We start from the raw sequence: 14,093 nt of genomic DNA, 5'->3' as shown, positions 1-14,093 counted from the left end.
TTTCTTTCTTAACTTAACCAACAACTCTGTGCCCTTTAGTAAGAGCTTTTCAATATGGTTTAAAAGAAAACACTCCATCATTATAACAGTCTGGAAATGACTGGAAGTCTCATTGTAGTATTTGCTATAGAAAGGATGATGTAATAAATATGTTTGATTTGATTTATTTATTGTTACATGTATTTTGATATAAAATACAGTGAAAGTTTTGGACATTCTGTCTAGCAACATAATTAAATGGTTGATGACAGAAATTATCATGACTGATGACTGAAAACTTGACCTAATCTTGGGAAATAAGGCAAGGTTGGTGACTGAGGTGTCAGTGGGGGAGCACTTTGGGGCCAGCGACCATAATTCTATTAATTTTAAAATAGTGATGGAAAAGGGTAGGCCAGATCTGAAAGTTGAAGTTCTACATTGGAGGAAGGCTAATTTTGGTGGTATTAGGTAAGGACTTTCAAAAGCTGATTGGAGGCAGATGTTCGCAGGTGAAGGAGCGACTGGAAAATGGGAAGCCTTTAGAAGTGAGATAACTAGAGTCCAGTATATTCCCATTAGGGTGAAAGGAAAGCCTGGTAGATGTAGGGAATGCTGGATGAATAAAGAAATTGTGGGTTTGGTTAAGAAAAAGAAGGAAGCATATGTCAGGTATAGACAGGATAGATCAAGTGAATCCTTAGAAAAGTATAAAGACAGTCAGAGTCTCCCTAAGAAAGAAATCCAGAGGGCAAAAAGAGGACATGAGATTGCTTTGGCCATTAGGGTTAAGAAGAATCCAAAGGGTTTTTAAAAATACATTAAAGACAAAAGGGTAACTAGGGAGAGAATAGGGCCCCTCAAGGATCAGCAAGGCGGCCTTGTGTGGAGCCGCAAGAGATGAGGAAGATACTAAACGAGTATTTTGCATCAGTGTTTCCTGTGGAGAACGACATGAAAGATACAGAACGCAGATAAATAGATGGTGATATCTTGAAAAATTTCCATATTACAGAGGAGGAAGTGCTGGATGTCTTGAAACGCATGAAGGTGGATAAATCCCCAGGACCTGATCAGGTGGACCCTAGAACTCTGTGGGAAGCTAGAGAAGTGATTGCTGGGCCTCTTACTGAGATATTTGTATCATCGATAGTCACAGGTGAGGTGCTGGAAGACTGGATGTTGGCTAACATGGTACCACTGTTTAAGAAGGGTGGTAAGGGCAAGCCAGGGAACTATAGACCTGTGAGCTTGACGTCGGTCATGGGCAAGTTATTGGAGGGAGTCCTGAGTCCTGGGCAGAAAGGTGGCAAATGGAGTTCAATGTAGCTAAGTGTGAAGTGATTCACTTTGGTAAGAGTAACAAGAAGATGGAGTACTGGGCTAATGGTCAGATACTTGGTAGTGTGGATGAGCAGAGGGATCTTGGTGTCCATGTACACAGATCTCTGAAAGTTGCCACCTAAGTAAATAGTGCTGTGAAGAAAGCATATGGCGTACTGGCTTTTATTGGTAGAGGAATTGAGTTCCGGAGTCCTGAGGTCATGTTGCAGTTGTATAGGACTCTGGTGCGGCCACATCTGGAGTATTGTGTGCAGATTTGGTCGCCATACTATAGGAAGGATGTGGAGGCACTGGAACGGGTGCAAAGGAGGTTTACCAGGATATTGCCTGGTATGGTAGGACGATCGTATGAGGGAAGGCTGAGGCACATGGGGCTGTTTTCATTGGAGAAAAGAAGGTTTAGGGGTGACTTGATAGAGGTGTACACGATGATTAGGGGTTTAGATAGGGTTGACCATGAGAACCTTCAAGGTTTGTGCGAAGATTTGTAGCTCGGGTGCTCGTTGTTGTGGTTCTGTTCGCCGAGCTGGAAGTTTTTGTTGCAAACGTTTCGTCCCCTGGCTAGGCGACATCATCAGTGCTTTGGAGCTCCAAAGCACTGATGATGTCACCTAGCCAAGGGATGAAATGTTTGCAACAAAAACTTCCAGCTCGGCGAACAGAACCACAACAATGAGAACCTTTTTCCATGTATGGAGTCAGCTATTACGAGGGGGCATAGCTTTAAATTAAGGGGTGGTAGGTATAGGACTGATGTTAGGGGTAAATTCTTTACTCAGCGAGTCGTGAGTTCATGGAATGCCCTGCCAGTAACAGTGGTGGACTCTCCCTCTTTATGGGCATTTAAATGGGCATTGGATAGGCATATGGAGGAAAGTGGGCTAGTGTAGGTTAGGTGGGCTTGGATCGGCACAACATCGAGGGCCGAAGGGCCTGTACTGCGCTGTATCTTTCTATGCTCTATGTTCTATGTTCTATGTTCTGATTCACACGTATTTGGAAAGGCAAGGACTGATTAGGAATACTCAACATGGCTTTGTGCATGGGAAATCATGTCTCACAAACTTCAATGAGTTTTTTGAAGAAGTAACAATGTTGATTGAAAAGGGCAGAGCGGTAGACATGATCTATATGGACTTCAGTAAGGTGTTCGACAAGGGAAATTGGTTAGCAAGGTTAGATCTCATGGAATACAAGGAGAACTAGCCATTTGGAAATAGAACTGGCTCAAAGGTAGAAGGTGGAGGGTTGTGATGCAGGGAAGTTTTTCAGACTGGAGGCCAGTGACTAGTGGAGTGGTACAAGGATTGGTGCTGGGTCCACTACTTTTTGTCATTTCTATAAATGATTTGGATGTGAGCATAAGAGATATAGTTAGTAAGTTTGCACATGACCACCAAAATTGGAGGTGTAGTGGACAGTGAAGAAGTTTACCTCAGATTAAAGTGGGATCTTGATCAAATGGGCCAATGGACTGAGGAGTGGCAGATTGAGTTTAATTTACATAAGTATGAGGTACTGCATTTTGGGAAAGCTAATCTTAGCAGGACCTGTACACTTAATAATAACATCCTAGGGAGTGTTGCTGAACAAAGAGATATTGGAGTGCAGGTTCATAGGTCATTGAAAGTAGAGTCACAGGTAGATAGGATAGTCTAAATTGCCCATAGCATTCCGGGATATATAGGTTAGGTGCATTAGTCAGAGGTAAATAAAGGGTAGGGGAATGGGTCTAGGTGGGTTACTCTTTGGAGGGTCGCTGTGGACTCGTTGGGCCGAAGGGCCTGTTTCCACATTGTAGGAATTCTACTTCAATGATATCATTGGAGAAAGAGATGTGGGTTCCAGGCTAGAATAGGACGTTATCAAGGTATGTTCTACATGCCCCAAGACGAGTCATGTATACCTGAGGCCCATGCATGTACCCAAGGCCACCCCTCTGACTTGAAGGAAATGAGAAGAGTTCAAAGAGAAGTTGTTGAGGGCAAGGACGGGCTCAGCCAAGTGGAGGAGGGAGATTAAATTAGCTTCTTTTAAAGCATAAGTTAATTTTGATTCTGGAAAAAGGTATCCACAGCAAAAGGGACTGACTCCAACAGTTACCTTGACTATATATCTTTACAGCTGAAAATGTGTTGCTGGAAAAGCGCAGCAGGTCAGGCAGCATCCAAAGAACAGGAGATTCGACGTTTCGGGCATAAGCCCTTCTTCAGGAAGAAGGGCTTATGCCCGAAATGTCGAATCTCCTGTTCCTTGGATGCTGCCTGATCTGCTGCGCTTTTCCAGCAACACATTTTCAGCACTGATCTCCAGCATCTGCAGACCTCACTTTCTCCTCTATATATCTTTACACCCTGCTTCCTGTAAAGACTCTATTCCATTCTCCCAGTTTCCACATGTCCATTCCATCTGCTCTGATAATGCCATTTTTGAAATGGGACTTCCAAAATGTCCACCTTCTTCACCGTGGCTGACAGAGCCTTTAGTTATATCTGAGCTATCTCCCACCCTACGTTCTTCACAGCCTCTGTTCCTTCCCGCAACAGTGGCAGGGTCCCCTTCACCCTGACCTGCCATCCCACCAGCGTCCACATCCAGAGGATCGTTAGCTGCTTCTCATGCCACCTCCAGCGTTAAGCCACCACCAGACTCATATATCCTTGCATCCCTTGTCAGTCTTCCACAGGAACTGTTCCCTGCAGACAACTTGGTAGACCAAGATGAACGTGAGGCAAGGGTGGAAGTTGGGAGCAAAATCGATAAACCTTTCCAATTCCAGACAAGAATTCCATACCCTCTTCCACTCCCGACATCTCCCAACAGCCCCACAGCACCTTCCCATACAATCACAAAAGGAGTAGCACCTTTCTAGTTATTTCCTTCTTCCTCACTATCCAAGGCCCCCAACAGGACTCCTAGGTGAAGCAGCATTTCTCTCAATCTAGTTTACCGTGCGCTACGTGAAGGTCTGCAATGCTGTACCTTTTATTTCTTTGTTTTTCCAATTTTTTCCATAGAAATTGTACTTAAGAAACTGTACCTAGGTACCTTTGTACCTAAGACGACACTATAACTAGCGACTTGTAAACTTTTTCCAATACTCATGTGACAGTAAAGCTAATTCTAATTCTATTCACTGTTCACAATGTGGTCTCTTCTACATCGGGGAAGTAAAGCATAAGATTGGCGACCACTTTGCAGAACTCCTACCTTCTGTCCATAGAATGACCCTGAGTTTCCGGTTGTCTGCTATTTCCACCCTGTTCCCTGGCCAACATCTCTGTCTCAGGCTAGCTGCAGTGCTCCAGTTAAACTCAATGCAAGCAAAACAGCTCACAAACATCCCATTGTCAACCATGAATGGTCCCCATTACCAGCTATTGATTCTCTCAGGCTGATCTTTACCCATTCCTTTGTCCATTTGTTTTTCTCTCCATCTCCATTGCTGTTTACTCCTGCCCCCACCCCATCTTCAGTATACTGTATATAACCAACCCTTTCCTGGCTACATTCAGTTCTGAAGGAAGGTCACTGGGCTCAAAACATTAACTGCTTTCTCTCCACAGATGCTGCTAGACCTGCTGAGTTTTTCCAGCAATATTTGATTTTGCTTCTGATTTCCAGCATCTACAGTTCTTTCAGAGTTTTTTTTTCCACCAGGAAAGGGATACTATATTAATCAAAGAGTGAACAAGGAAGAGGAGCCAAGTTTGGGGTGTCAAACCTGAAACCATAAAGAAGTGGGGAACCTCACCGGAGTCTGGTTGTAACAATAGATGTGGAGGAGTCAGTACATGGGATGTGCTTGAATTTTACGTCTGTTTTTGACAAGTTTCCAAAGAAGTTAAAAAACAAATTTAGAGCACTTGAGATTGGGTGAAATATGCCACAGAAGGATTACAACAAAGATTAACTGGACTGATTCCTAGGATTGTGCTAATGTCATGTGAGAAGGGATTAAGGAGATTGGGTCTGTGTTTTCGAGAAATTTGAAGAATAAGTTGATCTCATTGAAGCATATAAAATTCCTTCAGTGCTCAACAAATTCAAGGCAGCTGACTGAGCTGGGGAGCTGACAGTGGGGGATGTCATGATCTAGAAATAGTAGAGGCCAAAATCAGGTTAGCTATGCTCTTTGGAAGGGTGCAAATATCAAAAGGGCTGATTGGCAGCTTCTCCAGCTCTTCTTTTTTTAATTCATTCATATGATTTGGATGCCACTGGCTGGGTCAGCACTTATTGTCCATCTAGAGTTGCTCTTGCGAAGGTGGTAGTGAGCTACCTTCTTGAACCGCAGCAGTCCAGCTGCTGTAGATTGTCCCACAATGCCACTAGGGAGGTTCACACTTTCTGACCTCCTCCCCCACCCACAAAATAGCTCAAATGAGTAGAACATTGTGGCATATCAGGGAGGAGGAGAGCCAGCTGGATGCTATGTTTCAGTTAGGAAGGCAAAAACAATGTTAACATTTATTCAAAAGGGCTAGAAAACAAGAATGGGCTGTGTAAGGCTCTGGTCAGACCACATTTGTAATATTGTGAGTAGTTTTGGGCCCCATGTCTAAGGAAGGATGTGCTGGCTTTGAAGGCTGTCCAAGGAGGTCTACAAGAATAATGCCTATGATGAAGGGCTTTTCAAATGAGAAGTAATTGGGGACTGTGGAACTGCACCCGATGGAGATTGGAAGGATGAGGGGAAATCTGATAGAAACTTACAAAATCTGAGATTGCTGGATAGAGTGGAGCTGGGAACATGTTTCCATTAGTAGAAGAGAGTAGGGCACAGCCTCAGAGTGATAGGATGACCTTTTAGAAACGAGCTGAGGAGAACTTTTTCAGGAAGAGGGTGGTGAATCTGTGGAATTCATTGCCACAAAAGGCTGTAAAAGCCAGGTCATGGAGTGCATTTAAAACAGAAGAACATTGTTCTTGATTGATAAAAGGATCAAGGATTATGGGGAGAAAGCAGGAGACTAGGTTTGAGAAACATTATCAGCCATTATCAAATGAGTGGACCTGATGGCCTGAACGGCCATATGCTCCTATATCTGATGGTGTTACAGTAAGTATTACAACCAGCTGCAGTGTAGCTCACTCACACACCCTGTCTAAACTAGGTTGTCCATAGTGCAGCCAAAACAGATCTACGTACTTGCCTGAGTGGTTGGGAGCTCCCACACTTGACTGAGGTGAACAGGAATTTGGTGCAGGTAGCTCAAAACCTGATGCAGACATTACCTGATATTGAGGGCCAAACACATGAAAAATGAATGAACATGGAATGCTTGCCAAGGGACAAAACAAACAAAAATAATGAATCCATGTTACCAATGTCTAATGGCACATGTGAGATTCAAACAACTCCTGAAAATGAGTAACACTGATAGATGCAAGAACCAATGTCAGGCTTCTTGGCATAGTGTGGTGTGTGTTAAGTGCCATTGCTGCTTCTGCTTTATTAACAATATAAATCTCCAAAATAATACTGATTGGAAAGTAAGCTGAATGAGTCGTAACACATGGCTTTATGTGACAAGAGGAGGAGTTGTGTATGATTTCCGACTGTGATGATGGCTGCCACCTGTTATGACCAGCTGTGGAGTGGTTGGCTCTTGTCTTTCTAACCCCCTCAGTTGGGCCACACTAAAAGGTTTAATTCATTTTAGCACACAGCTGTGTAACACAACAATTAAAATGTAGTTCACTGGTTCAGAAAGGCGCAAATTGCCAGCTTTTCTTTAGTAAACAAAAGATAAAATTTATGTCTTCTTAACCCTGTAAAAAAACAGCAGAACAGAGCAGCAAATATATATACGAACAGAGATGTAAAGATTTTTAAAAAGAAAAGAGCATCTGGTACAAAAATAAATATAAAGAAAGAAATAATGGGAGCTTATCTAAAGTGTCATGACAATCATGGGAGTTTTCATCTACATATGGACTTTAAAAACCAGATGGGCAAAGATAACTTAGATGAGGAGTTCATAAAATGTTTTCAGGATAGTTTTTCAGAATACCATATTCTAGAGACAACTAGAGAGCAGGCTGTACTATACCTGACATGTGTAATGGAGTAGCTTTATTTAATATCCTTGCAGTGAAGGTACCTCAAAATGGCAATGATCATAATATGATTGAATTTTACATTCAGATTGAGGGAGGAAAATATAAATCCAAAAGTAACATTTTGAACTTTAATAAGGACAGTTACTGGGGAAGTTCTGAGGAAGGATCACTTGACCTGAAATGTTAACTCTGATTTCCCTCCACAGATGCCGCCAGACCTGCAGAGCTTTTCCAGCAATTTCTGTTTTTGTCTCTGATTTTCAACATCTGCAGTTCTTTTAGTTGTCTTTGACTAATAAGATAGTTGATCCATTGGTTTTGATTTTCCAGAATTCCCTACATTCAGGGAAGGCTTCATTAGATTTGAAAAAAAACAAATGTAACATATTTATTTAAAAATGTAAGGAGAGTGAGAAGCAGGAAACTACAGGCCAACTCACTTAAAGAAGAGGTCAAAATTTATTATTAAAGACATTATAGTAAGGCAATGAGAAGAATTTAAAGTAATCATGGAGAGTAACACAGTTCTTTGAAAATGAAATCATGTCTAACCAATTAGTTGGAGTTTGTTGAGGAAACAATCTGTGCTGTGGATAAAGAGAACCAATGGATATAACATACATAAATTTCCAGAAGATATTTGATAATGTGTCACATTAAATGTTATTGTGGAAAATAAAAGCTCATAGTCCAGGGGTAACAAACTAACCTAGACAGAAGGCGAACTAACTGACAGCAAACAGAAAGGTAGGCATAATTGGGTCTTTATCTGATTGGTAAGATGTAGTAAGTGGTGTTCCACTAAGATTAGTGTGGAGTCATTCACTTTTTACAATTTACATAAATGAGTTGGCTGAAAAAGGTGAAGGGATGGTCATTAAATTTTCTGAAGACCCAAAGACAGATTGGAGCTTACATTTTGAAAGGGCATAAGGATGGTACAAAAGGATATGAATAGATTGAGCAAGTGGACAAAGATCTCAACAGTGAAATACTACACTTGATATTGGGGAAAGTGAAATTGTTCACTTGGGAGGAAGAGCTAAAAGGAAGCATATTGTCCAAATAGCGAGCGGTTTCAGACTTGTGGGATGCAAAATGATCTGAATGTCCTCTTGAATTCATTAAAAGATCAGTGAACAACAGAACAAGTAATTAGAATGCTGATTTTATTGCAAAGGGTATTTAATATAAAAGGAGGGAAGATATGCTTCAGTTATACAGAACATTGGTGACACTACATCTGGAGTATTACATACAGTATTGGTCTGCTTATTTAAGGATGTGTGTAAACGAATTGGGGACTGAGCAAAGAAAGTTTGCAGGATTGATACCTAGAACAAGTGAGTTGTTGTATGAGGAAACATTGGACAGGCTTGGCTTATATCTGCTAAAGTTCAGTAGGATAAGATGCAACTTTATTGAAACATATAAGATCAAGAGAGGTCTTCACAGGACGGATAATAGAAAGAATGTTTCTTTTTTTGGGAGAATTTTGAACTAAGTGCCTCTGTTTAAAAATCATGGGTTACCCATTTAGGTTGGGATTAGGAAAGCTTCTTTCTCAGAGTCTTGGGAACTTTCTTCCACAAAAACCAGTAGAAGCAGCATCTTTGAATATTTTAAGGCAAAGGAAGATAGATGTCTGATAAGGAAGGGTGAAAGGTGTGTGGGAATGTAGAGTAAACACATTATCCATGCTGTTATTGAATGACAGAGTAGGTTCAACTGGCTGAGTGCCCTAAACCTGCTCTGAATTCATGTACTGTATTCTTATGTTTATATATGGGTATAATATTTATTTTTTAAATAAGAGATTACTTGTAAAAAATATTCAATACTATACCGTTTAAAAATTCCTTTGATTGTTTGCAGTATTGATAACTTAGATCCTCAGTATTCACAAAATTTGCAGATACTTCTGAGTTTCTAATTAATGTATATTTTCTGATTTACTTTTGACTAGATATTGCCTTTTGAGGCCCTGAATAAACACTAACAGGAAGAGAGAGAGAGAGAACTTTCCATTCCTGTGGTAATGAATTGATAAGATTTCTCGCTGTGCTGCTGTTGCCCAAAAAGCAGTTACCTGAAATACAGTTCATTTGTGAATTCATGTGTCTAGCTTTATTGGGTCTTTTTTTCAAGCTTGATGATCTATATGTAACTTCCATTTCATTAAGGATAAATTCCAAGAAGGTGTAAATAAAATAATAGTTACTGATGTGTGAGGGTATTTTAAATAATTTTGATGACATATTAATTTCAGATCAGGCTCCATATTATTTATTAATACCTTTTTCACTTGGTTGAATCTGTGGTCTGGTGAGCTCTATAGCTATTGTAAAGCAATGTTTTTCCCTTTTTAAAACCATTTTAATGCATGGAGGGTGCCAAATATTAAAAATCAAATGCTGCAAGTTGAAAATGGATAATCCAAATTTTACCACTATCATAACACAGCTTATAACACGGATGATTGCCACATGTACCAAAACACAGTGAAAAGTGTCATTTTGCATGTTATATAGATAGATCATACCATACAAAGTGCAATTGGAAAGTAGAACAGAGTTCAAAATGCAGTGTTACAGTTGCAGAAAAGGTGCAGAGAGCAAGATCAGAATTAACATTTGAGAGGTCTGTTCAAAAGTGATGGGAGACATCTTTGGTTATGATGGTTACTTTCCCGAGGCAATGGTAAATACAGATGGAGTCACTGGATAGAAATTCCTCAGTTCTGAGGAAGGACCATCGGACTCAAAACTTTAACTCTGATTTCAGAGGGAGTAGTTGAGACCTGGGTCTTGGAGTATCGTGATGAGTTTGTTTGAAATTATGGTGTTGAAGGTGGAGCTGTAGTAAATAAGAAGGAGCCTGACATAGGTATCCATGTTATCCAGATGTTCCAGGGATGAGTGTAGGGCCAGAGGTATGGTGTGTGTTGCCCCAGTAGGCAAATTGCAAGGGTTCAAGGCAGGCTGGTAGATTGGAGTTGATGTGAGCCATGACTAACCTCTTGAAGCATTACATAATTATGGAGGTCAGAACTGTTGGACAGTACTCATTGAGGTTTGCTATGTGCACTTTCTTTGGCACTGGGATGATGATCTTCTTAAAGCAGGTGGGTCCTCCCAATTATAGCAAGGAGACGTTAAAGATGTCAGCAAATACTCTCACCAGCTGGTTCGCACAAGATCTGAGTGTATGGCTGGAAACTCCCAAGTCAGTTGCTTTCCATGGGTTCACTCACAAGAAGACTGATCTGATGTCTCCAGCAGTGGCCATGGGTACAGGTGCATCCGAGGATGTTGGGATAGATGACATCATTTCAATGACTTTCTATTCAAAGCAAAGTTGTCGGGTAGAGATGTGCGGTTGCCCGCAATTTGGTTTGAATTCACTTTGTAGCCCATTACATTGTGTAAGCTTTACCACAAACAACGGCTGTCTGCATGGTTGGTCTGGGTCTCAAGCTTAGTTTGGTATTGCCTCTTGGTGTCTTTGATGGTCTTACGAATGTGGTACCTGGATTTCCTGTATAGGTCAGGGTTGCCCGACTTGTACACATCAGACCTGGACTTCAATAGGGAGTGGATCTCCATAGTTTCTGGTTGGGGAACATGCAGAATAATTTCTTTATTGTACAGTTTTCTACAACCTTACTGATAAAGTCTGTCACTAGGTTTTTGAATGCGAACCATTCAGTCGGGTAGAGATGTGCGGTTGCCCGCAATTTGGTTTGAATTCACTTTGTAGCCCAGCATCATCAAGGTTTATAGGATCCAAGGTTGCAAGATATCAGGACCTTGGGACTTATCCATTATTAGCCTTATGTGTTTGTCTACTTCTATCTTTTCAGTGATGATGATGGTATTTAATTTTTCTCCTGTATTCTTAAGTAGTAAAAGAAGGGTTTGGAAAGTGGGAGTGGGTTCCATTCTGAACACACACTGAGAGAGGAGGCAGCAAATTTAAAAAGACTACGGAGAGCAGAGTATGGACGTGTTCTGAACAGAGTACCAAAAGAAGCTGAAAAATAAATCCAAGAGTAGTGTCTTACAGGAAATCTGTAAGTTTGTTTGTTGGTGAAAAGCTGCTGTAAGGATTGAGTCTAAATAGCTTAAAGCGAACAAAAATATGATTTATCAAGAAAGGTAACAACTTTAATTTCAGAAAAGGGCACTACCAAAAGGGAGGTATAATTCAATCATGTCAAAGTAAGAGAAAATAATAAAATGAAATGGAAAGGAATTTTTTTCTTAATGCATTCATGGGATGAGGGCATCACTGTCTGGGCCAGTCTTTACTGCTCATTTCTAGTTGCCGAGAGGACAGTTAAGAGTTAACCATATTACTGTGGGTCCGGAGTCCAATGTAGGCCAGGCCACATAAGGATGGCAGTTTCTTTCCATTAAGACATTAGTGAACCAGATGGGATTTTCCTGAAAATCAACAATATATTCATGGTCATCATTAGAGTCTTAATTCTAGATTTTTATTGAATTCCAATTCCATCATTTGCCATCACCTTGTACATCATAGATGGTGGGAAGGGTATAGGGGAGTCGGGGGATGAGTTGGTGCTGCAAGATTCTAACCTCTGACTGTTCTTACAGTCAAAGTATTTATATGGTCCAGTTCAGTTTCTGGTGAAAGATAATGCCCAGGTTTTTGATATCTGAATATTCAGCAAAGATAATGCCATTGAATGTCAAGCAGCAATTGTTAGATTTCCTCTGCTTGGAGATGATTAATGTCTGCCACTTTTACAATGCAAATGTTGCTGACAACTTGATTAGATTAGATTACTTACAGTGTGGAAACAGGCCCTTCGGCCCAACAAGTCCACACCGACCCACCGAAGCGCAACCCACCCATACATATACCCCTTACCTAACACTACGGGCAATTTAGCATGGCCAATTCACCTGACCCGCACATCTTTGTGACTGTGGGAGGAAACCGGAGCACCCGAAGGAAACCCACGCAGACACGGGGAGAACGTGCAAACTCCACACAGTCAGTCGCCTGAGGCGGGAATTGAACCCAGGTCCCTGGCGCTGTGAGGCAGCAGTGCTAACCACTGTGCCACCGTGCCGCCCTTAACTTGTCAGCCCAAACTTGGATATTGTTCAAGTCTTGTTTCAGTTGTACACCGATTGGTTCAGTATCTAAGGAGCCATGCATAGTTTTGATGCAGTGGCTCATGATGTTGGGCATAGGACACTATCTGAGGAATTCCTGCAGAAATGCCTGGAGCTGAGATAACTGACCACCTAGACATAGCTGGTCCTTTGCTGGTCCTGGTGAGGGGCATTTCTCAGCATTTAGACATTCACAGTACATATTACTCATTCGTTGTTGTCCATGAGAAGGTGGTGGGCCTTCATCTTATACCACCAAAGTCTGTTGGATGACGGCATATTCACAATGCTGCTTTGTGTGTTCATGCTTTGAGATATGCAGAGATGACACCTGTTTCTATGTTTAAGCAGAAACTCTACTTAGCAGTGCTGCTTCCATGCTTTCATTTTCTTGCTTCCAAGGTGTACCTGCACACTGACTAACAGAACATAAAACAGAGAACAATTAATAGGTATACAAACAATCAAACATTGCGCAATCAATTTTCTATTGCTAAGAGGGGAAGTTCCAGGATTCTGCCTAGTTATAATGGTGGAAGATAAAGGCGCTCAAGTCACAATGCCTTGTATTTGGAAAGGAATGTGAAAATGTTGTTGTTCCAAAATAGCTGAAATCTTGACTCTCAGATGGTACAAGCTACAGACGTGAAAGGTTTTGCACAAGGAACATTAGGGACCTGCTACTTTGCATCCTTTAGATAGAAAATGTGTTTCAATATGGCTTTGTGTGAAAACTGACTGAAATCTAAATGAGAAAAGCAAAGTTTTAGAAGGATGTGAGGGAAGACCAGGAAATGGTATTGAGTGCATTAATCTTTTAGAGATCCTGCGTTGGCACAAAGTAGCAGAAGATCTATAATGATTCCATTGGCTATTCTCCATTTCAAGAAAGTCTTGTTTTAAATAAAATGCCAAGGTGAAGTATGGCAAGGTGAAGGTAAACTCTCGAACTAAATTGATTGACATTGCTTAGATTTTAAATTGATGTAAATATTATTTTTCATGCATGAAATTCATCATTTGACTAATTTATTGAAGTTAGAATAAATTGCTGGATTGAGATTTCTTTAAACTTTATAGTACAAGTTTACCTCCAATGGGTTTTTTTTTTCTGATGTGGCAATGCTTACATCACCTCATTTGACATAAGAAATTAGGTGTCGATATCATTGCACTGAAGAATCCAACAAGCCATGATTTGAACAAACTACTGTGTACAAACATTACATTCATCAACCACTTAAGTATCTTGGCTAATGTCAAGGTAATAAGTTACAATAGAGCAGCATGCTCTATTGCCTTTCTTCCTGTGATCCCCAGAGTAAGATGGACTATATGATCTCTATACCCTCTGGTCACACATGATGATGCAGTGATGATATCATGAATACATCTAATAAAGGCATACTGATAAGGTGAGATATATCACAAAACTTTAAATTCTTTATTTTTTCATTTCAGATATCCTTACGATCTGATTGGCTTGGGAGATTACTTCCTATGTACATGAACAATGATAGTTATGAAATTAAGCATGATATTGCAGTTCATATTAAT

This window comes from Hemiscyllium ocellatum, chromosome 1 (assembly GCF_020745735.1).
Source record: "Hemiscyllium ocellatum isolate sHemOce1 chromosome 1, sHemOce1.pat.X.cur, whole genome shotgun sequence".
NCBI classification, from domain to species: Eukaryota; Metazoa; Chordata; class Chondrichthyes; order Orectolobiformes; family Hemiscylliidae; genus Hemiscyllium; species Hemiscyllium ocellatum.
Note: the sequence above shows the minus strand (reverse complement) of the source record.